This window comes from Poecilia mexicana, unplaced genomic scaffold (assembly GCF_051168715.1).
Source record: "Poecilia mexicana isolate PSO_F unplaced genomic scaffold, ASM5116871v1 scaffold_20, whole genome shotgun sequence".
Classification (NCBI taxonomy): Eukaryota; Metazoa; Chordata; class Actinopteri; order Cyprinodontiformes; family Poeciliidae; genus Poecilia; species Poecilia mexicana.
In genome coordinates this window covers 23,117,408-23,141,446 of record NW_028263389.1, presented here as the reverse complement: position 1 = coordinate 23,141,446, position 24,039 = coordinate 23,117,408, and the positions used below count along the sequence as shown (strand labels likewise).

Below are 24,039 nucleotides of genomic sequence, written 5' to 3'. Positions count from 1 at the left end.
TTCTTTAAGAGTGTCAACCCGGTGTCCTCGTAAATTCCTCTGGACAGCAAACATGTACCTTTTGTGAAAACGCTAACGTATTTGCTCAACCTCTAACTTGATCTTTAACCCCAAATACATCATACATAAGAACAACAATGGCAGATTACACGTTTGTGGAAGACTCCACTCGAGATTTCTTGTCTGCCATTCTTGGCTAACTCTATATCCATCCATCCATTTTCTTACACCCTTATCCAGGGGTGAAAGTAGTTTTAAATTCTTGGGGTTACTATGACAGAAGTGTGTGATCAGTGATTCTTGAGAATAGGGACAAAATGGGTTTTAATTTTCCTATAATTTTTTTTATTTCTCAACCTTATGTATGCAAATATGTCAAATAATGTTTAGGAAATGTAAAGATGCTAAGGTGCAGGTTCCGAGTTGCAACATTTTTTTTTTTAAATTACATTTTTAATCGACCTGACCTAGAACTTTGTCATCACCATTTGACAAAAATAAATAAAAAATAATTTTTAATGACCCTATTAATTATATTTTTATTCATTTTACAGACAAATGATTCTCAAGAAACAAAAGAAATATTATTTAAAACCAAAAACAAGAAAAAGTCCATCTGATGGAGTTGACAGTGCATGACGGAGTTGACACAGAACTGAAGGTGGTGACAAACTAGTGAATAAAATGAAAAACTTGGTACATGTGAAGTAATGCAATTCATGTAAAATACATTAAAATGAATTAATTGCACATTTAAGTGAGATTTGACAACAATTTCACTGAAAGAGTCAGAAAAACTGATGGAGTTAAAAAGAAGCCAAACTACCTCAATTTATATGATGTTATTCTGAAGGAGGCCATATTGTAGCTCATCAGGTCCATAAAATCTTTACATTAAACCAAAATTAAGCTTTTATTTCACAAAATTTCATCAAAGTTTTGTAAATTGTCAGTTATGGAGTTGACACATTATGGTTGTGACAAACAACTTAGGAATAAAAACAAGAAAAAACTAAAGAATAACTTAAGCTAACCGGAGCTAACTAGCCCTCCTAGCAAAGGAAGAGAAAAGACAACGTCATGGGGTCCTCAGAAGTTCTGGTGCCCCCCAATAATGCCTGATTTTTTTTTACATTCTTTTCATTTCTGACGGTGTTGACAAAAACTAGGGACAAATTTCAACGGAGTTGGAAAATATCTAAAAATTATTTTTATTTCAATTTATCGATACTTTTATAATTATTTATAGGACTACTTATACTTAATTGTCACAATATATAATTTTAGTATTTCTTTAATTATTTTAAACTATTATAATGTATTGAGTTCTGCTCCTGGACAAGGGCTTTTACAGGCATCATCCACCAACTACAATGTAAAAATAAAAAAATATTCAGCAAATAGCTGGAAAATATACATTGTTGTGCTCACATGACCCAGGTTAGTTGAGTCAGATATTTCAAAAAATTATATTTTGTGTATATTTTATTCAAATTTTGTGCTTTATCCATAGGACCTGTTTTGTCCCTATTCTCAAGAATCCTATATATATATATATATATATATATAGCATAGCCTAGCATCATGACATGTTTGTTCTGAAGATGCAGCTTCCACTTCTCTTCCTAACATGGCTCCTCCTCACCCTGACTCTCACACTGACAGGAGGAACCTCAGAGCTCTGTTAGGTTAAAGCTCATCTTCTGAAGTTGGGATATTTTTCCTCCAACAGGATCCAGAGGAATCACCTCAAACCAGATGTTGGACTGGATTTTATTTCACTGTCATTTGTGAATGTTAGAGCCTCATTTTCAACAGTGGAGCTATAAAGGTTTTCATCAACTAAATAAGAGGCAAAGATGGAGGAAAAGCCTCTCAGGCTTTTAGCTCAAATCAAGATGCCAGAGAGCACCAAACTATTTTTTTTAAATATTAGACAATTAATTTAATTTCACATAACTATCGCGGTAGAAGCCATTTGTTTGTTAAATACTTAATGAAACATATTTACAATGTTTGATGTTTGTTGTGAATGACGTGATACTCACAAAGAACGAGGTAATTAGTCCAGCTCTACAAATTATATGTACCAATTTGTCGTTTAATGAACGTTCAGAAACTACGGCGGCTGTAATGCGCTACAAAGGTAAAATAACCTGAACAGGTGATCAACTCTAAACCACTCTCACCTTTTTATTCTCTCTCTCTCTTTGTCATTAAAGCACACCCGTTGCCGTGGCAACTGCTGGCTCCTCGAGCCCAGCACAGATTACGTTAAAAACATTAAAACATGTTAAAAACATGTCACGATATCAGATTTTCAGGCTTGATATTTATTTTGCGATTATTAATAAGCCTCTCATGAACACAGCGGTGGCTGATTAGTTCATTTTAAACTCCTGCTCTGCTCGTTATTTTGGTAATGGAACCGAAACGCACAGAATTGCGCAACACCTTGTTGAAATGATGATGATTATTATTTTTGTTGGGTCATTAATTTGAGCAAGTTTTTTTTATTTTTTGTTGTTGTTGTTGTTTCATAAAGTTCTGAACGTTTTGATAAGCCAATCAGAGGAGGACCTGGTCTCAGCCTCCTGGCGGCGTTCAGTTTGTCACCTGATGCCGAGATCGACTCAAAACCTTCCGCTATCGACATGTTGCATTGCTGCTCTAGCAAAGAACAGTTCAGAAACAATATGAAATGGGGAAAAAGTTATTTATTAACTGTTTTAGATTGTTCTTGAAAAACTAATCAGTCATGGCTGCTCAGTGAACCCATTGAGTTTTTTACCGCAGACAGCCGCTCCCCTCTCTTGCAGGTACTGCGAACCCCCGCTAAATCTTTTAGGGGTACGCAGTACCCGGCCGTACCCGTTGGAGGTGTGCTGGTGCCCATCTCCAACTATCAACGGGCGAGAGGCGGGGTCACCCTGGACAGGTCACCAGTTTTAGCTAACTACACTTAGCTAAAATAAACTAAACAAAACAGAAAAACGCCAAAGAAACTCCTTTAACTTTTAAATAACTGGTATGGCAGCATTTTTGGGTTCATAAAATAAAGAAAGAGACAGTGACGGAATGAGAGGCAAGACCCAAACTGTATAAACATTGTGAGGATACCATGACAAGCTAACCTTTAGCCACAGTTAGCTTGTGCCTCATAGCTTCCCAGACATAGGAAGCTATTTGTTCTCAAGTCACCAATTTTTGTTCACCGTTTTTTTGGGCATTAACACAATGCTATTCTGATTATGAACATTTTTAAAAAACACAGTTTGTGATTTGTGAAACTTTTACTTTATTTGAGAAATTACTAAATAAAAATACTACAAGTGTAGTGAAATGTTTCCTAAACCTCATCTTGTTTTCTCGATCTCTCGATGCATCAGTACACTAACACCAAATAGCACTAACTCTAGGACATGGTGGTATTTTCCTTTTACAGCATTTCTAATACTCAATAAAAAGCAACAATTTCCCATCAGTGCCAGCTGCCACTTAAACAAACATCTCATTCATGTCCTGCTGACTACTTTATGAGACTTATAATGATTTCATAGTTTATTAGTGGGAGTTGCTTGCTACTTCATTTCACTTCAAACCTTTTCATCCAGAGTGTTTGAATCCCAACTGTGTGGGTGTGTGTGAGAGACAGACTGACAGAAAACAGGGCTTTTGTGTTCAACAAGTAAAATCTACTTTAGCACAATAAACTTTTATCTTCTCGATTAATATTTTTTTCAATGACTACAGATGGATTTTAATTCAGGTTGTAAAATGTAGAGTATCAGCAGGATATATATTTTCACTCCCCTTCAATAATAAAACAAAAAGGTTTTCACTTGTGGTTAGCAGATGAGTTAAGCCCATTATTATCTACTGAATGACCTTGGGCTTTTTAAATCACAATCACACCCTGATCAACACTTATAAAAACCTGGATGTTTTGGCTTATAACCTGATACACATGGACCAATAAATGTAAGTGTGTATGTATAAAGAGTCACTGAGTTTTAGGCTTCGCCCAGTGCCACACCGACACTGATGGACTCCAAGCCATAGGCAAATCTTAAAAATGATCAGAAGATATACAAAGGAAGGCTGGACTTCATAAAACAGTTACAAAACTTTAAAAGCATATCTAAGGAACTGAAAATAAGGGATTTTGTTGAAACTAGTTCACTAAAGTTTAAAACCTAAGTTTCCCTAAACCACAAACAGACTAAATCTAATGTTTGGACCTAACTCTATAGCCACTAGATCTACTAGTTTTCCATGAAATATTTGAACCAGATGGTAGTTTTTTATACCCTTAGTTCCTGGAATGAAAAGATTAAAAAGATTAAAAATTCAAATTAGCTACTCCAAAAAAAATCTGCCAAAGTCCCTGAAATTAATCCCAAGTACTTTGCAGTAGAAGACAGTACTTCTCTTTTTTCCTTTTTTAATTTCTTTTCTAAAATGCAGAATTCAGAGTGTAGGCAAAAATATAATAAGTAAAGAGGCAAATAAACCACAAAATGTGGTGGAAGAGTTTCTAGGACATTGAAAGAATTGGACCCCAAATATGCAGATTGAAAAATGAAGTTATGATTTAACATTGAGTTAAGAAAGACATATTTTTTTAAAAATGTTTTGTACTTTGTCAGTAACGTCACTTGCAAAATTAAATTAAGTTCAAGTTAATAACCAAAGAGTGTGAGGCAGAAAGGAGCAGCAAGGACACAGAGGTCTGAAAGGCAGAAAGTCGGTACATTAAAGTTCACTTTTGCTATCTTGTTTCGGAGGCTGGCTCTTTGTGGTCTGTTAAAAGCTTAAAAACAGAGCGGTGCTGAAAACAGACACCCAGCGTTTAGCTCACACCACGAAACCTGAGGCTTAATTGCCTTTCAATTAGAGGAACTAATAGAAGCGTGTCTTTTTATATGTGTGTGTGTGTGTGTGTGCGTGTGTGTGTGTGTGTGTGGTAAGGCAATTACAATGAGCGAACCGCAAAGCTTTCTCAGCATTCACGAAAATAGGTATTAATGAGAGGCTAGTAACTCTAACACACACAGAGCCAGTTTACCGCAGAGCAGAGCGGTGCTCTGCATGTATCTGTGTACGTGTGAACGATTGAATGTCTGGATGTAATGGTTACTGATTTCTATTAAACAGTTAATAAAATTCAACTACTAATTGCTACCCACAAGACCTGCAGTCTGCTTCCTTTGTTTTCACACACACACGCGCACATCTACATACGTTTGTTTTTATATAACTATGGAAACCGCATGGAGTCAGCTCAACATTTCCGTTAAACTCCCCAATAACCTAAATCTAACTGTGATGCCATTTACAGTGGAGGGATGCTGCACTGTGTGCTGTGCTGAGTGTGCAAGGAGGATTCCACGGAGAAGAGGCGACCGCGCTGAATAACTGCATTCAGTAGTAGTAACACCTAAAATAAAACTATTTTTTACGTCAGGGTATCTTCGTGTTGAAAGATATCATAGTCCAACACGTTGTGTTTAGGCAGTTCTGAAACTTTGAGGTCTGCCTTATCACTAATCTGCCAACATTCAAATGGCCATATCTTCTTCATTCTATTATGGTTTGGCATCATTAGAAAGCTTGGAATTCACACTTTCAGGATCTGTAAATGATTCAAAACGCCTCATATTCAGGGGCTTCATAGGTATAAATTTTGATCAACAGTTATGTAAAGTTCATTTCTGGTAAAATATTAACTTATGCAAAAATATTGATTATAAAAAGTCATTTATATATGTTTATATATGTATATGTTATATAAAACTTTTATATATGTTTTGTTTTAATAAATCAGAAGCACACACTATAAATCCAGATAGATGGAACACCTGTGAACAGTGAAGTCACTGACATGATTCTGTGGTTATTGCTGTGTGACGCATGAAACACCAACAAGGAACGCTCTGCAAATAGATTTGGTAAGGATGAGCACGACTCACAACCCAATCCTGTCACCTGCTATCCGTCAACATAAAGGTAATGTGCTTAGTGTCATGCAGCTTTGATGGGGTTCTGATGGAGAAAACAGTCAGAAAGGGATGGGTTTCCACGGCGAAGCAGATCCGTTTCCTCTTTTGCAGAGAGAAAAATGTATGCTATTGTGTACAGTGGAACCAATATGAAAAGACGTGGTTGTTTTAGTGTGAGAAGAGGTAAACAAGTGTGTTTTTGAGTGGATCTGATGCCGTGTGACTTGGAAAACAGCTTAGATGTATATGAAACAGGTCAGTGGCTTCATGAAGTGAACTGACTGCATGTTCCCCTCAGGAGCAGTTCAGCCAAAGGCAAGATAATTTACAATGCTTTGTCATCTACAGACAATTCTATATTGTGTGAAAAAAACAAGTTGAGCTGGAAGTTCAGAGGACTGAAGAAAAAAAAAATCTATACCAAGAAAAGGAAAGAAAAATATTCAGCCAGAATATTATCTATTAAAGTATTTAAAGGTGCACATAAATGTCAATTTTACTTTGAAATCCCTAACCCTAACATTTAAAAGACAATTTGAGATTATTTAAAATCCTATCATATTTGCTGATGCAAAAAAGCTGCAATTGTAATTTTAAGAATTAGCATTATCTTCACACCCATAATAGTAGACGGCAGTGCAGCTTTTTAAAAACATCATGTTTCCGTTCACAATAAAATAGCAGATAAGTGCAAATTTTGTGATTTATTTCCAACATGATCAGACTTTGCTTTCCCTGTTATGTACTATTGTCTGCAGTTTTTTATTGATAAAAACTTTTGCTGACTAACTGTTAAAAGAAAATAAGCAAAGTTATAAAGATTTGCAGGAGTAACAAAAGTGTAAATATAAAAAAGAAAATTGTTCCTCACTTTTAAACTGATAATAATAGTATAACTATTCTGAAGAGAGACTCTTCATTTAAGATTCATGCTAATTTCTACATATATCAGTGAAACTGATTATTTTCTGTACAAATTTGACCTTGCTTCCAAGCTTTATGGCCTGTGGTTTGTCAGCACAAAATGTTTTAACGGTATTTGTGAAGTATTTATTTGTACAAAGAAAAAGTGTGAATTCTTAGGTTTCCTAAAGATGCTGCTAATGTCTCACCTTGTGCTTTAGAAACCCAATAAACCCTGTTCAGCTTCCTCGGTTGGATGTATTATGGCACTCTAAATTAACTTTAAAATTGAAATTAAACATTAACACAACTAAGACAAATAGTTTTTTTTTTCTTATTGCAGTTGTTTTCCTCAAAGATTTCTCCTTTGGACCGTGCAGACCTTATGAATGGATGTTTTAAATGTATGCCAGTGAAACATCAGTGCTGCTCGCTCCATCATTGCCACCATGACAACAAATTAGGCTGTATATTACAGTAATTTGTGAACTGCTAAATGAACGAGGCTGATAATGAAGATGACAAACAATATGCTGACAGGACGCACACATTTATGACTCTTGCATTGTACTAGCTAGCACCTAATTAACCACAGTGCCATTTGCAAAGACTGAATTCATCTGCAAGAACATTATTTTACAAACTCAAATGAGGGCTACGTGTGAATTCTAAATTTTTGTTTGTTTATTTAGAACGTTTTATTTCTCGTCCTCATTTACAGGAAATCACACTCATTTCAATGGAAATTGTATGTAATTTGTGGTAAATTATGCACAATCATAAATCTTTTCTCATAATTGAGACAAAGGTTGCCTTTTATACTCATTTGTAAAAAAATGCTATGTAATTTAATTTTTTCTTTTCTGCCAATTATTGTGGCTAATCTCCATCGTGGCATCTGCATAATTTGATGCAGACAGACAGCTGGCTGCAACACACATCTGGTACAGTTCTGTTGGCTTTAACATGCTTGATTTAGTATTATGCAAACTCTGTATGACTACCCCCCTCCCCCCCAAACTGCATTTATTTGCAAAGAAAGCAAATAAATAAATAAATAAAAGCACAATATTTTCAATGCCACCAAACAACACCAATGTAGAAAGAGGCTTATAATGGGCCTGAAAGGATCAGGGGGTGTCCTCACGCCGCTGTTCCTTATTTGGCATTCAGAACCATAATCAAATCGTTTGAGCTGAAAACAAGTTAATGACCAAGCCAATCAGCTTTCCTAAATGAGCGACCGGAATAGACACTAAAACTACGGGAGAGCTGATGAGGCTCCGCAGAGCTGGAGGGAACACAATGCACTTCCAATTAGGCTGCTGACCGCCGCTCGTTGGATATCAGTTTGCACGGAAAACTTCGCTTTATTGGCTTTTTACTTCAATGAACTCCACAGCAGAGACGTTAACAGTTAATTATAAAGACTAATCTTTGACATACCTCTCATAAGCATTAGAAGTACCCAAGGAGCAATGCTGTGTGAGGAATTTGCTTTGAAAAGCTGTTACAATTGTGACGTGTTTGACCGAGAGAGGAAGCCTTAACTGCATTTCAGGATCTTATTCGAAAGTCAGCTGAGTTATTTAACTCTATTGTCATCTTCTCCTTATTACTTTGGGTACCAGTGTTATTAGCTTTGGCTATTTGCTGGCGTGTTTGATCCATTGATTGTACAGCATTGATTTATTATAGATTATCTGTAATCTAGGTCAAATATATACATCAGGTTAAAACGTGGTGAAGAGAGCTGAGCCGAAAGGCAAAACCCTCAATTTACAGGTCCAACAGTCTATGGTCACAAAAAACAAGGAACGAAAAGGTTTCTCATTTTAACATGAAACTTTCTCCTTTTACCAATATAAAACCCATCTCATAAAAACAGTTTCTAGTTTCTAATTTTAACAAGATATAAACCAGTTAAGCTATAACATGAAACTCTCCCGTTTTAGTAGGTTTTACATCTCATTAGAGCGAGAAGGTTTTCTGGTTTTACGCCCCCTGAATTTATTCCAGAGTTTTAGCAACTAAATGCTTCCATAAATTCCTGACTTACAAAGAGTTAGTTATTTTGGACCAGGTTCATTTGGAGAACTTTCTCCCTTAAATGAAATCCTCAGATGAAAATCACATTTTGTAACTATTTAGCTTTTCTTTGGGTGACTTTATATCTGCTTGGTTGTTGATCTGCAATTTTCAGATGGTGTTCTAAATGCTACTTAAAGGACATTCAACCAGATCAAAATATTTCAATACTCTGATGCTAAGCATAATGTTATCACTTATACAACATGAAAAAACACAGAAACCCTTCATGCTTCAAAGTCAAATCATCACACCTTCTGATTAATTGTGGTAACATATCTGCTCATATCTCCCAGTTGTTATCCTGTTTAATATGTTTAATAAGTTTATGACATCAAACTCCAGTTGCAAATTTCTGTCAGGTGGTTTCGTTATGTTTTGTTTCAATTAACTTTCAAAATGAACAAGCTAATGTTCAAAAAATCAAAGTAAAAAAAAGCGAATGTGGGTGCATCAAAGTCGACTTTAGTGCATAAATTAAATGGAATGCAGAAAGCTTGGTTATTAAGATATAAAAAACAACGTATGTTGATGGGAAACATTTAAATGCGACAAAAAGCAAAAACAGCAAATTTATTCACGCCACCATAAATATCCTCTCCGTTCTACCCGTGTCTTTATCCTCTGGCCCAGGTCGGCAGGATCCATCGTCATAAATTATAGCTTTGCAATATGGACGTATTCTGACACTGTAATTACTGAGGAACACTGTAAGGCTAGACCTAAGAACAGAAAATCCACATGTAATTATGTGGAGCTGCACAGCAACAGAAGGTTTAGTTTCATTCAAACTTTGGTCTCACTGGGACAAAAATGGCCCGTCAGATTCTCAGCCACCATCAGCCATGTGAAGAACACATCTGCACAGGACTGACGGCTCAAGCTGTTCAAGACGTGCGCATCAAGTGGTGTCAGCAGAAGGTCAGAGTTCACCGTCATGCGCTCGCTGCATCACAGGAATCCCGACACTAATAGAACGGCCTTTAATCTACGGCAGAGGAAAAGATAAGAAGACAGATAAGTATGTCAGGAGGTCATCCAAGCAAGCAGGAAACAACATGATCTGTTGAATAATAATCCCACAGGAACGATTACGGCTCTTGGAGCAGAGTTGGAAAAGGGCTGAAATTTATCTTATGAAAAACAGCTAAAATGTGTGTGAGTGTGTGTTTATGTGGTTTTGAACTGAGGGGGAGAAGAAAGATGGAGCAGGAAACAGTGGCGTCTGGAAATGATTTGAGGCAGAAGGAAAAATAGAATACTTTGGATTCTTAAAGGCTTGAGGAGAAGGGCTGGATGACCACAAAGGAAGGAAAAAAACACGTAGGACAGCAAAACCAAGTGACCACATAATCACTGGGGGAACAAAGAAAAATAACAGGGTAGAGAGCAAAATATGAAGATGGATTTAAGACCTTTTTTTAAATCTTGAAAATAAAGCACAAAGGATAGAGCTTCTGCAGACATGAACAAAAAAAAAAAGGTGATTCCTTTACTTTACAGTCAATTCCTGCTCCTTTGTTGCCCGATGCTGCCTGGGGAAAGCCTGTCAATAAACAAAGCCATTTGCACGAATGGAACCACAGGAAAGAAAAAAAGGCTGGCGTTGCCATTCTTACCTAAAGATTTGCAGTGATGGCATCAAAATGCAGATACGCAAAGCAGGTTTTGAAAACATTTGCAAAGAGACGGCCAGAGGAATAAAAGGAAACAAAGAGAACATGAAGAGTGATGGATAAAAAGTGGAAGATGGAGGAAAAGCAATAACCTGAGACGCTGTTGGAGCAGCTTGAGCTTCTCTCCAAAAACCTGTTTTACACGGCAGCTGTGAAACAGTTTATTTTCTATCCCGTCTTAACAGCACTGGCTGAGTGTTTGACTTTTTTTTTTTTTACATTTTGAGTGAGGGCTGTGGTTCCAACACATGTAGGGAGTGCTACATGAAGAGAGGATTCAAAACCAAACGGGGGAAAGAGAAGCACCAACAAAGGGAATGAAAAAAAACAAAGGCCTCGTTTGGACCTGCCTGACTGAAGCATTGTGCTGAGCGGTCAGAGGGAACCGGGTCATCTGTGGGTCATTAGATACACACAAACACCAGAGACGGATATGTAAATGATCTGATTTACAACTCAGGAACACGTGAGTCAGTGTCTTAAAGATGCATTATTTTGGATTACACACATTTTGTTAAGTTAAACCAAAGCTTCAATGTCTTCTGTTGGAACTAACAGTAATGTCAAACTCAAAAACCCAGGGGCCAAATCCGGCCCCGCCATGGCTTTTTATGTGGCCCTCTGGGCTCCAAACACCAAATTATGTCAATCAGTCCATCTAGTTTTTTGCAATCGTGGAAATGTCCACATCCCTGCAGTTTTTCGTACTAACACATCATTGAGAGTTTATTGAAAATTTTTTCCCTAAAAATGGTGAAAAACATTTGGTGATACCTCCCACCAGCAGGCGGCACTATGTACTTAATTTGACAGTTTCCTCAGTCTTACTTGACATCAAGTTGTAATCGATACAGCAAGTAACAAAAAGTCACATTTACTGTCATATGTAAGCAGAAATATTTCAAAATTCCTCGCAAATATTTCTAGTGGCTCCACAGAATCAGTGACTTTGAATAAAAAAAAAAAATCACACAAACAATCATGAAGTCCTGTAGGTACGGATCAACGTGAAAAGATGTTTGATATCATTTAATAATCAGAAGTATCTTTTAAATAGGTTTTATCAATACACACTCACACAACTGGCCCTTGAAAACATTCATTGTCTTGATATGGGCCAAATAAAAATACAGCCCTGCTCCAACACAACGTAGGCAACTGCAATTGAGATTTATTATGACTTTTTAATGGGGTCCATTCTGCCACTCATAAGCAAGACCTGCGGACTGCGCCACTCAGCAACTGGTTGCACTATATTATTTTTAGTAGCGTCAGAGTAAATGGGGACTGATTGCAAATGCACAATATGCGATTCTAATGTTTTCATTACAAAAATGCTGAAAAGTAGGTAAGTTGTGAATAATATCTTTCTTGATATTATACAATCTGCAAAGCTAAGCCGAGGTTCTGGTTCTGTGAGTCATTTTTACTCGTTAGATTACTTCGGTAATTGCATCCCACCTGAGCTCTGATTCCTATGTATTTGCCGTGAGAACTATAGAAATCTGTACTCCACGGAGGATCATTGAATATGCTAGTTGCCAATCAGTGGGAGACCCATTCATCTTATTAGCAATGCTTGTTGAAGCAGCTACACCAACGGCCCCGTACGGCGCTGGGCCCAGTGCGGCGCTGGGCCCCGTGCAACAGTTCCACGCAGCTGCCAAGCCGCCACAGATGGAGGACAAAGTGGGGCCGGCTAAAAAGAATTGATGCTGCTTTCAAGTTCCTGGCAAACATGTGACTTTCGGAGGGGAGCAGATAATGGATGGCGGCAGAAGCAAAATGAAGAGATCAACTAAAATTGCCGAGCAGTAGGGGAAAGAGAGGAGGAACATAGGGGGATTTGTGTCCATGTATGGTTAGCCATGTGTGTTCATGCTTTAGTGAGCTCAGAGTCTGTTCCAGCATGATGAATAGGGGCTAGAGATATTAAAATATGAGACAGAGAGAGAGAGAGATATGAAAGAGGAAGCTGAGAGGATAGGAGGTGGAAATCCGCTTTTTCCCCCCCATTCTTCCCGAAAGAGAAATGAGAGACTTAATCCTTGGGGGCTTACATTTGTTTTTTCCTCTCTATCTCCCTGTATTTCAGTATTCACTTTTCTCTTTTTGCTCCACCTGATCTTTGCATTTCTTATGGCTCTGCTTGTTTTTTGTTCAGCTCTGAGCGCTGTCATCCATTATCCATATTTGCATCTCTTCTTTCTTTCCTTCACATCCCTCTATCCCAAAATCCCTCTTCTCTCCCTCCATCCATCCATCCGTCCATCCACCCCACTCTCCTTCCTCATCCTCCAACCCACTAGATACTGATGCAGACTTTATCTCGCTAGGTTAACATTCTCTATTAAACAAGTAGAGTCAAAATAAGATACATTCTTTTTTATATTTATTAATAATCAATATGTACGAGTGAAAAACACAGATTTAGGTCAGACTGTACTATTTTTTCCTTCCCATCTCGTGGAAACCCAGTGCAGGTGGCTTTCAGGAGGTAAGCTTGGCTGACTGTAATCTCATATTGGAGGGTGGCTTCATTTTGTGCATCCTCTGCACAGCTATAAGCATTTTCCCATCCATTCCAAAATGTCATTTTGTCCTCGTAGTGGATCGTTTAAGCTTTTATATTAAATACTGTTACTTTATCTCATCATTCAGGGCTCCCAAAAAGCTGTGGCGATGACATCATCACCGGAGCCGCCGATGCATAAATGACACTGAGGATGACAGGAAGTAGAATCCAGCAACGCTCTGTTCAGTTTTTCATGTCTCTACCTCTGGCCACTGATTTAAAATGTCATGATCTGTGGTTGGTGGTGGTGAGGATAAATGCAACGAGTCCAGGTTGACATAATAAAGATGATTTAATGAAGAATTCACGGACAAACTAAAGTCAAGCAGCACAGGGAGAACGGACAGCAGACGACAACAGACTTCGACAAACACACGACGTTTGACGAGGATCCGACGAGAGACAAAGACAACAGGTGGGTTTAAATACACAGGGAGGGAAATCAGGGAACTAGACACAGCTGGGAACAATCAACAGGGAAGACAGGACAGGAACAGGACTAAACAAAGAAAACACAGAACGTATAAAACTGAAGTTTTGCGATTCTTGACACTTCATGTGTTTAAATTTCTGAATGCAGAATGAATATTTTCAGTAACAGTCCAAATTTTCAAAGTGAAATCATACCTTCTTTTCTTTTCTGTTTTTTTTTTTCCTGTTTGCACATGCACAACCACACCAGCTGAAAATGGAACAAATGCTTCAATTTTGGTGCCCGATGAAACCGAATCTACCAGACTGGAAAGATATAAGAGCTGGTGCTCTTTTACATTTGCTGATCTAGAGAACCACCGACTGAAGGGTTGTGATCATTTTATGATCAGCAATTTATGCCAAGGCTTAAGTTCACAATACCAAGAAAAGCTGATCAATATAAAAAGATACAAAAGTAGCTTTTCACTCCATATTTCCATTAGTTTCCCATCTCTGCCCTGTTAGGCCAATCGACTCCTATGACGTCTGACAAATCAAACAAAAACTCCTCTGACCAACCTCCTTTCAAACAATTATTATATTATTATAGTCATAACTATTACGGTAGATTTTATGTAGGTGACAAAAATGTCTTTGACTTAGTCGTCACTGCATTTCTAATATTGAATTTCCATACAGACACTGTTGGAGCAAACTTGAAAACATTTGGTATTAAATGATCACAACTAGAACAGACACAACATGTCAAATGATCAGAAACCCTGATGAAGTTTAAACGGGGGAGAAAAGTGTGTTTAAATTCTCCCCAGGTTTTCCACAGTATTTTATTGATGTGTGCCTTTTCTATATCTGGCTCTCAATCAGTCAGACAGCTGGATAATCAATAGTGGTAGAGGGCGTTAAAACTCTGTGTGTGTAAATCCTGGGGGAAGAAAAACATCTTCTCCCTAATTCCTGCTCCTTATCTGTCCTTCCAGACACCCATCAGTGTCACATTCCTGAAGATATATGGACCTGATTGTTAATGAGTTTTAACAGCATCTTGCCACTGTGGAGAAGCTACTTATCAGCACTGCTTTTATGTGTTAAGTCTGCCTATGCAGCAAAATGCTGGACCTCACCTTTTTTTCTGCGTATTGAAACTCACTCTTGGTCGCTTCTAAATGGCAGCACTATCATCAATAATCAAATTACTCCAGAACTTGAGAGGACTTGAATAAATGCCCAAGTAATGAGGTTTGTACTCGGAGACAGAGCCATCTTCATGGTTGGGTGTATCACACCCAGCAGATCTACGGTGGCCCTGAAGTGTGAACTACATCAACAAATTACTAAGCACAAGTACAATTTGAAAAACACAACAACATTAAGAAAACGGAAGCCGGAGGTCCCAGTGGGACACAGAAGACATCGCTGATTGGACGACAAAACTTCTGGCCTTAGAACCAGAAGATATTCTGCCTTAACGCATTTGTTGAACATATGAATTCAAATGTAGCGACCGCTATCCAAGAATATTTAATGTCAGGACATACTACAAAAGTGTAGCCTCATTCTTTTCACAGTTTGGGCAGTACTTAGCGCTGTGACTGTCTTCCTGTCTATCTTAACAAAGAGAGAGAGTGAATCCCAGAATAATTTCCGTTCTAAAGCCAAATGTTGTCGTCTGATCAACGATGTCTCAGGTTTCCCACCTCTTCCAATTTAACGTTGTTGTGTTTTCTTAGTTTGTAATAGTGCTGAGATAATGTCGTTTTTTTTTATATATATATATTGTGTTTTACAATTTGTAGTTGTGTTTAGTGATGTACTGAAGTGGTTTGCCCTTCAGGGCCACCATACAGATCAGACCTGTAGATCATTAAACACTGTTTTTCTCATCTGTTTTTGATGTGTTTGGTTAAAACCTCTAGCAGAAGTACAACACAGTTTCAGGGGGAATTCTCCATTCGGTATCCAATGTTTTGTAATCGTACACTGCGGCTATACCCTTTATGTGCAATGATGCTGTTGTAAGCATTTCATTTCACTATGGTTAATGCCTGCAAAGTCAGACTACAAGCCGAAAAAATACTGAATACGTGATGTGCGTGTAAACACATTTGTGATAGAGGACTCCTTCTGTGAAATGCCCTTAAATGAAAGCGTGTGTGCATGCATAAGTGTGTGTGCGTGTATGTGTCGATGTCAGCGCAGCTTAAGTTTTTCCTCCTCCTCCCCTTAGAGGCTTCATTCTACAAAGTCTGAAACTTTGGCTGAACTGCCTGTGAGCTGACACAGAGCGTAATTACAAACTATTATAAAAAAATAAAACAGGTGGAGTCAGAAAGAGAGAGAGAGAAAGAGAGTGGGGGATGGATGTTGGTTCTAATGTCCTCATTTTGTTGTCTCAGTGGCTGAAATTGGTCTAGAATGAAATAACAGTGAAACCAGCCAAGAGCTGCCACATAAACACGCTCACAACAATATATCTGTTGCTTTCTTTCAGCAGCAAAAGGTCCAAAGAGGAAGGCACTTATCTACGGGAGAGGGGGCTGGAGATAGTGTGTGTGACCTGAGCATTGCTCAGATAAGCTCTTTGTTCCCTTTCTAATTCTCCCTCAAACAAGGAAAATCCACAGAGCAACACAGAATCCCTTCGTCACTTTCAAAGTTACAGCCGAGGTTATCTGGATGGACGCTTCATATTATGGGATATGTGTTTTATCCCTTTATGAAGGCCAAAGGGCTAAACATGCAATCAAAACGTAGAGATAAACCGTTTGGAGCCAACGAGTTAGGATTTGGCACAAGCTGCTCGGCTAGAGGAACCGGGTTGATCTAAGTCAGGTTTAATTAGAATTACAGGAACACCAGGAATGAAGCGTTCACTGGGTTCTGAGCCTCTGAGATGTTATTTACCACATATTTCTCCTCTTGGCTTGGAAAGCGATCCCTGGTGGGTTTAATGTTAACTTTTAGCTCGACTTTTAGCATTTCCTTAGTCTTAAGTTTGGTTTTCCTGTACAGAGAAAAATAACAGTAAGGAAGCAATAGCAGGTTGTAGTGTCAGCTATTTTTTTTTTACCTTTACCTTCTGTTTTTTTTTTTTGTTAAGTTTTTTTTTCATTTTTTATAAAAGGCGAGAGTTGGTTGTGAAAAGTTGTGGTTTCACAAACCACAAAAAATGTTCCAGCATAAAATTCCTACTTTTCAAAGTCCTTTAAAGGCGAAGCCAGAGAGAGAGCCGAGTTTTCTCTGGCTGAATGTAGCGGCGAGTCCCGTCCCCCCTCCCACACCCGTTTCCTTCATGCTTCACCTCCAAATTTCTTTCTCCATTGAAGTAAAATCATTATCACACGAATATGAAACAGCTGACGCAGACATTTTTTTTAAAAAGTGACTGTGAACACACACTGTCTTTATCTATACCTTTACTGTGAATTCTAAATGACTACTCATGTATATATGAGTGCATAGTTTGTCTTGGTGTCTCTGCGATGGACTGGCTTCCAACGACCCTGGAGATATGCAAAAGATAAGCAGGGATAGACAACGGATGGATGAAAACATTTAAATAATAGGTTGCACAGTAGTTCAGTTGTATCTTTTGCCTCGTGGCAAAAGGGAGCCTGGGTTCAAGATTAAGCGAGAATGTGTGTGTGTGTGTGTGTGTGTGTGTGTGTGTGTGTGTGTGTGTGTGTGTGTGTGTGTGTGAGTTTCCTCCCATACTACAATTTGTTTTCTTTTTTCTTTTTGCTATTTTTAACTAAATTGCACTTTTTTATGCAAATGCACTTAATTTCTTTTCCCTCACAAAATACAGGCTCATACCTATTGCAGGGCATTACGCTGTAATCATTTTTTAAATAATTTACATCATAAGAACAGCATCGCCCCATTTAAAACATTTTTAAAAAGCTCTTCTTAAGAATCATAGTCTTGAGATCTAAAATAAGTTCTTAAACCTTCTACTTTTGCAGTTTTGTATTATCAAGTTGTGTAACACTAGCTATTTAGAGTCAGTGGCATATTTAGTTTAGTGTCTTGCATGTGAGGCTCTTTGGACCAGTTTCAGTTGTAAGACTAAACAATGCGGCTCTGCAATTAGCTGCTCAGCCTGCCAGTCACTGATAAGGATGGTCTGGATTGATTAGATCTGCCTGTTAATACATGCAACCCTTTTTTATTCAATTCAGTGTTTTGGAAACATGCGCCCAAAGGCCTGATACATTGTCAGCTACATTTTAGAGGCATAAGATAACATTAAAAATCCATTATTTACAAATGCTATTCAACAAGCTGCTGCAGGCTAACACAAGCTCAGCAAATTTGAATAATTTTCTATTAGCCGTGAAGGACATAACTCATTACTAACAGAGGCTGAGGCAAGAAGTAGAAAATATTTTTTTGAAGCATAAATGAGAAAACAGCAAAGACAATGTATGAATGAAAGCATCTCCGGGTAAATGGAAAGCTGAATAGGTCAGTGGGTCTCCCGCGTCATTGCCATGGAAAATCCTTTTGATTCTACAAACAGACAGCAGCCAAAAATAAAGAGTCGTACCTTTAATTCATCAGTGTTTGCTGAGGAAGACGAGCTCTCTTCACAGAACTGCCTGAGAGAAACACAGACAGGGAGGAAACCTGTTACTTACATCAAAAAGTACTGAAGAGAAACAGGTCGAGAATATGGAGGGATGAATCTATGATAAATGTAAGTAGAGATGCCACTGCTTTACAGTATTTACACAATAATTTAACAAAAATTAATGACAGAACATTTTTTCTTCAGGTTAAACAACATAAGTTTTTCACAACCAGAAATGTTTCCAAAGATGTTTTTCATGAATGCGTCATAAATGTGTGGAAGCATTTCTTTTTTTGTCAGCTGACCTGCAGTGTGCAGCCACATGTGGGGGAGTGGCAGTGCTCAAATACCAGCCACAGAAACTTTGGTACATTCTCTGGCAACTCATTAAAACCTTTCTTTTTTTCTTTGGTTTCCTGTATTTGTTTACAATTATACTGAAAAACCTTAAATTGCTTCATGGTCACTAGACTATAGTACTCACAAATGAAAATAAATTTAGCTACTTAGTAAGCAAATGAGCTACATTAGACATTATTTAGCATAACTCAGACTGTTAGATGGTGTCAGGGTGCTTCCAATAGGGTATCTGGTATGTCTTGAATATGCATCAACAGGCAGTAGCGGCATAAAAATGACACACTGGCTGTTGGGGTGGCATAAAGAAAATATGTGACAAAACAAACAACAAAAAAAAACCCCCCATAACTTTTAAAATGTTTAGATCTTGTTACCAACATGACTAGACTTATTATTCAGCTCTGCATATAAATGTAATTACTGGAAATAATACAGACCAAGTATATACAAGGACATAAAAATATTTTACCCTCGGTTTTCCAAAAGTATAATTACAGTTTATAATGTCTATTTTTGTTTTGCCTACTGAGACACAAACTGTCCAAAATCCAAATGGACTTTTACACAGTTACAAAGAAATCAGTGGGCAGTAATGTGAATTTTGCACTTAGTGGATCCCCACCTATTCACACACTGGTATTTTTCTGTGGAACATTACTCTAAATTATTCCTGGAAATGAGCTTCTTTTGTAACTTTTTTTGTTAAATACTCTTAGAAGCTAATTTTAAAATGAGTAATTTCATACAAACCTGGATAAAAACTCTCAAATAAATCATTATCTTCTCTAGCAGAAGAAAACTGTTTAAATAGAGAAAATGTAAGAAATAAGTCACTGAAAACAAACATTTTTTTCATTTATTTAAGGAAACTAAACATTTTTTTGTTTGTTTTTTACTTGAATTTTACTTGAACAGATGTCACTGCCCTTTCATCCATTACATTCCCAGATCACCTGGGGTGTTTTAGGGGTGAGAGACCGAACAGGACTTTCTACTGCCTCCATCACTTCAGCTAACAGGAAGCCCTGGGGTGAGCTATTTAACCCAGGTGGGTCTCGGTGGAGAGGTTTCAAGGCCAGCGGTTCAGCTGAAATGTGCTGCGAAGCTGCTCCCCTACATGAGTGAGAACCAGGCCACTGAAGATGAAAATGTGTGATTTGTTCATGAAACCGAATGAGTGAAGAAGGACATAAAAAATACATCAGCAGGGGTTTATTCCCTGTGCGTTTGGTATTACGTTATTATTGAGGACAGACAAGTCATGAGCGATGGAACGTAGCAAGGAAGACATTTTGGCATGACGCAAAAGTTACATTTGAAAAGGGAAAAAAGCTGAATTTATCTTCATCTACATATTCATAAATGTACAGTGAGAGATCACACAGCTGGGAGGACGTACGCTCCACTCTGCAGTCATTAGCCATCCTTTCATGTTTTTGTTTTTTTATGCATTCAGCAAAAGGACTTGTAAAAAAAAGATTTTTTTTTCTTAGAGTTTTGGCTCTTATAATATTCAGATTTACTATTGATTAAAAAAAGGTTCATAAAATGAAGTGCTTGATTAAAAACAACAGTTTCATTATATTTATACACATTTAAAAATAAACATGTGTGATAATATCTAATTGCTATAATATGAGACAAACATTCATATTGATGCTAACATAATTTATTGATTAATTTAGCATTACTTCTTTAATGGTTGGATAGATAGTCCATATAGTCAACAAAACCGTTCATAATTATCACCACTAGTCTTGTGCCTACTGGTGACTGTATACAGTAACAATAAGCTGTTAAAAAATCATTGAATTTCTTTGAGTGTCTGTTTCCAGACTAATCCATTTTTGCTGTGAAAATGTAAAACAGTGGCGTCTTCCTTACTTTTTTCTTCATATGCCTAATTAATAAAAAAAGATGGACCACCTTGTTCAAATATCATAACAGCAGCAGCGCAATCAAATTTCTGCCTCATAAACTTCATCATGGAGCCACAAACAGGATGATCTTGAGCAGAGCATCATAACATATTTTCATTATTCAGTGTAAGTAATATCCATTCAATGCAGTGACAGTCATTATTATACTATTGTCATAATTATGTAGTAAATTATCTATGCAGAATTTTTTGTTTGTTTATCAGCAACACTGTTGTTTATCTAAAGGTTGATTGTTTGCAGAAAAACTTTTTTATGATTTAGTAAAGATATTAGTTTTAATTATTTTATTTTAAGGCATAATGAAATCATTGAAAAGGGTAAAAAAATGTTTTGTTTTTTTTCAATTAATTTTTTTTTCAGGTTTTTTTCTTTGGGATCCACCATTATGAAAATTCGGGTGATATGCATATTATTATTGCCTTTATGGCCAATAAACAATATTAACCAATAATATGCTAATTTAATTTAATGTTAATTTTATTTCTGCACACCACTGACGTCATGTCAGTTTTTCTGTTTCAGTTAATCATTTGCTGCATCACTAACACAGTCACATGACCAAACAAATACCACATGACCAGCCGTCTCCACTGCCCCTCCGGAAACAAATGGCAACAAGATGGAACTGTTGGTTGCTAAAATTGGCCCAGCTTTGCTTATCAAACCGATACTGATGCTTGTGCCGATATATTGTGCTTTTAAATAATACCGTATACCGTGTAATACCAATAATACCGTAATGGTATCACTGGTTCCTACATTGAGCCAGTTAATCGTAGCACAGTGATTGATTGGTGGACTGATGTGGCGTCCCTCAAAGCTCCATTTCTGGATCACTTTGATTTGATCTACATGCTTTGTCTGTCTCACCTCAAAGTTTCTGATCTTGTTTGATTATCTTGATGAAATACCTTCATACTTGGCTCAACAAATGACAGCAGCCCATTTCAATCAACCAGTGTTTTCAAAATGCAGCATAACAATGAGAGGGTGGGCAGGATTTTTATCATTTCAACACAGAAAAGACAGAAATCATTGTTCTAGGTCTCACCATAAAACTATACTCAATGTAACTCAAGGCCACATGTATCACATCACACACAAAAGAATATTGTCAGAATTAAGAGTTTACTGTGAAAACAGGACACTGAACCTTAACTTAATCCTAATGTCATATTTCTTTTAAAGTAAGACTTTGCCATTGGCAAGGAAAGCCAGTTACTTTGTCTACGTATTGAGCTATATATGTAAACATTCATACTGATAGCAAAGAAGGAAATAGATGCTCATCTGATAAACTGATGAAAAACCAACATTTCCCTGAATGTACAGATTAAGTGTTCAGCTGCAATGATAAATATTTTTGCTTCATTTTTCCTAATAAACTGTTCAGAGCATCATGCTGCTATCACATACTTTCATTTCTTATCTTTAAAGCACTTCAATACACTGCTGTTCTTCACAACAACAAACACCCAGAGGCCAAACACCACAACTTTTGTTCTCTTCAACAACTACAAACAGGATGGGGACTATGGATTATAGCCGCAAGTCACAAAATAGCTGAAGGACAGAAGCACACATCATTTTTGTATTTGATCAGTGTAGAAACGTTGCCAAACCAGCTCACACTTGAAGATACACATCATTTGCGCACACACACAACACGCATCATGTACGGGTGTAAATAGGCAGCTGGAAATCTAGCCATTTGTGTGGTGCCTTATCATTAGCTAAAAGGCCTAAAGCTGGAGTGAGACCAGAATAATTATTGTGATTATAGTCCTCTGTGGCTGAGTTCTATCCAAATATGTTACACACGCTCAGATTAAAATCTGGGATTTCATGTACTGCCCAAATAAAGATGCTGGGAATTATTGCGTGATGGAAGCCAGCTGGAACATCGGCACAAAAACAGAAAAGGGAGAAGTGTCAAGCAGCCATTAGCTCCAACAGGACAGGCAGTCTGAAGGGTTTCTTTTGAAAACTGTGCTATAAGCTACACAGCAGAGCAACTGGTAGCACAGCTGCCTGCAACGAGAAGGTCCTGGGTTCCAATCCTGGAATCCTGGAAAAGGCTTTGCCTATTCTTTCCATGTATGGATGGTATTCCAGCTTTCCAGAAAAGTCGTTAGGGTAACTGGTCTCTCTAAATTGCCATTTGGTGTGAGTGTGTGTGTGCATGTGTGTCTGTCCAGTGTGTCTCCATGTTGACCTGTGATGGACTGGTGACCAGTCCAGGGAGAACTCCACTGTTCACCCAATGGCTGCTGGAGTTGACACAGAGGTCAGATATCAGGTGACCTTCAGCTCACGTTCAAGTCACAAAATTGTCGCTTCAGTTCCCACTGGTCAGTGTCCTGTACCTTCTAGATGTCTGTCTTCACTAGGGACATGTCTGAAGGTGCTTCCACTCCAGCCCTGTTTAGTTCACTTTAATCAAATTCTAGTTTGTTTGCCCAGAAAGTCCATTTTATTCGGGAAGGTGTGAATATGCAATTAAACTCTGACGTGGAGCAAAGAACCCAGGTTGGATGCTGCTGCTCTCTGCACCTTCTAATTGTCTCTTGGGGATGAATAAAGTTTTATTGATTTAAATTGAAACAGTGCAGTGTGAAAGCAAACTGCACTAACTGAAAATGTAACAAATGTAATTTTACTCTGTAATGGAGCCGAGTCTGTCAGACACCCTGAGTTTTGCAGGACACCTGTCCTCAATGACCCAAGAGGTCTGAAAATATTCCTAACTCAAGTTGGGGCAGAATTCAGGACCTGAACGGTTCCCTTGAAGGCTCCAGTTACTCCCTGAACCGGCTGGTTTATGTCTCATGCAACCAAATGGGAGCTTTATACTGGCAGAATGAGAAAAATTTGATGGTAGCTGCACAGCTCAGCCAGGTGGGCACAGCTGGAAAACATCACACACACTCTCTCACACACACACGCACGCACGCAGGCACACACACACACGCATACACACAGGCAGGGACCAGTGGATTCCAGCTGGTTCTGGATAATCCATGCACTGGTATGCATTCACTGTTGCAGGGGAATACACACAAACAAACACACACATGCACACACACATTAGTAGTGCTGTATTTAGGCTGCTGAAGAGGTACCCACACATTCGGACATGCTTTGGGAATTTTGGCGTGAGTCAACAAACAGGTTTGATTTTTGAAACCCGTCTAAAAATGGCATCATTTTATTAAAATAGACATCCTTCTGTATTCTACTAGTGGATTCTTCTCTTCCACACTTCCTTTTAACTCGTGTTTGGTGTGCAGTTCCTTTCATATATTTCATCTCCAGGCGAGCATCCTTCTCTGACTCGCCTCCTCCTCCCCCGCTGCTTCTCGCCTCTTCACTGACTCATTCCTGAGTTTAAAATAAAACGCTGCACAAGGGATGCAGGTGCAAGTGGCGGCCAGTCATTTTACAGCAGATTGGCTAGTCTTCCTTCTCTTTCCTTTGTTTCCATCCTTAA

General features: G+C 38.0%; 1 protein-coding gene across 2 annotated transcripts in view; it reads right to left on the bottom strand.

Annotated features, from left to right (window-relative positions):
• cdh11 (cadherin 11, type 2, OB-cadherin (osteoblast)) overlaps positions 1–24,039 on the bottom strand; it is a 130,684-nt gene that overhangs the window by 56,505 nt on the left and 50,140 nt on the right. The window contains exon 2 of one of the 2 annotated variants that reach the window (XM_088001544.1): positions 18,226–18,277. The exons of the other annotated variant lie outside the window; for it this stretch is intronic. The gene's annotated coding sequence lies outside the window, so the exon portion shown is untranslated. The remainder of the gene's footprint in view (positions 1–18,225; positions 18,278–24,039) is intronic. 2 annotated transcript variants of the gene reach the window in all.